Source organism: Exophiala spinifera (assembly GCF_000836115.1).
Source record: "Exophiala spinifera strain CBS 89968 unplaced genomic scaffold supercont1.7, whole genome shotgun sequence".
NCBI lineage: Eukaryota > Fungi > Ascomycota > Eurotiomycetes > Chaetothyriales > Herpotrichiellaceae > Exophiala > Exophiala spinifera.
In genome coordinates, this window is record NW_015622519.1 from 2,752,152 (window position 1) to 2,753,511 (window position 1,360).

Below are 1,360 nucleotides of genomic sequence, written 5' to 3' on the forward strand. Positions count from 1 at the left end.
TTCAACATTCATCACTTCAACATTCATCACTTCAACATTCATCACTTCAACATTTATTAGGTATATTAGATTTTAGTATGAACTTCGTGACTAAATCGACAGACACGAATTCGTCCGAGAACACCGTCAATACAGTCCAGCTCGACGTTCCCGCACCCGTTACTTGGCTACAGGCACATAAGCGACGGCTCAAGTTTCAACATTATCGTCGTGAATATTTAGTCGATGGGAGGACGGTTCAACGGCGTGCCAGTGGCCGAATGTGACGGTGGCGGTGGTGTATCTCGCGATGGGTCACGCTGCGTCAATCGAGATACTTCGGCGGCTCGGATACGTTGGGGAGGTGAAAGACTGAGGGGTGTACGCGCGGTGGGTTAGGCAACGACATGTGCGGCGTCGACGGGGGGAGTGGATAAGTAATGATATAGTGGTAGTGATTGAGATAATACTCTATATATTTAGGATAGATGAATAGCGTGTGACTCGAGATCATCATGAGATTTATTTATTCGACATCAAGACCGTCGATTCGGGCTCGACGAGGGAGATTGAACCGCGAGAGAGACGAGCATGATTGTGTCTCTCGCTCATTAGTCTCTGAGATCGGTATAGATGAGGGCGACTATACTCTCTGATTTTATCATTCTTGTATGACGAAACTCGAAAAACTATTTATAGGAAGATTGCTGTAGAAAGAGTATTTAGAGGAAGAGTGTTTAGAGAAAGAGTGTTTAGAGGAAGAGTGTTTAGAGAAAGAGTGTTTAGAGAAAGACTATCATAGGAAGACTGTCGTAGAAAGACTGTCGTAGGAAGATTGTCATAGGAAGACTGTTATCGATGAAGACTCACGTTAACGAAGTTTAGTGAACAGTCGAGAGAATTCTCGAGCGAGGATCAGTGGATAGCATAGCTTGGGGAGGAGGTAGAATTATTTGGGGACCGTGGGATTCAAGCGGCTTGGATAATGGATCTCGTACTCGAGCAGCTTGAACAGGGAAAGGGTTAGGGTTTATCATTAATGATAATCGAGTTAGGGTCAGGGTTTATAGTTAATAATAATCGAGAGAGTCAGGGTTCGTAAATAAACCGAGTGCCAGGAGGGTTAGGGTTCGTGATTAATTCATTTATTCAGTATTCATCAGCTCAATATTCGTCAAATATATTGAATTTCAGTATAGACTTAATAACTAAATCTCTAGTTACTTCAACAATCGTTCGTTCAACAATCGTCAGTTCAACAATCGTTCGTTCAACAATCGTCAGTTCAACAATCGTCAGTTCAACAATCGTCAGTTCAACAATCGTCAGTTCAACAATCGTCAGTTCAACAATCGTCAGTTCAACAATCATCAGTTCAACA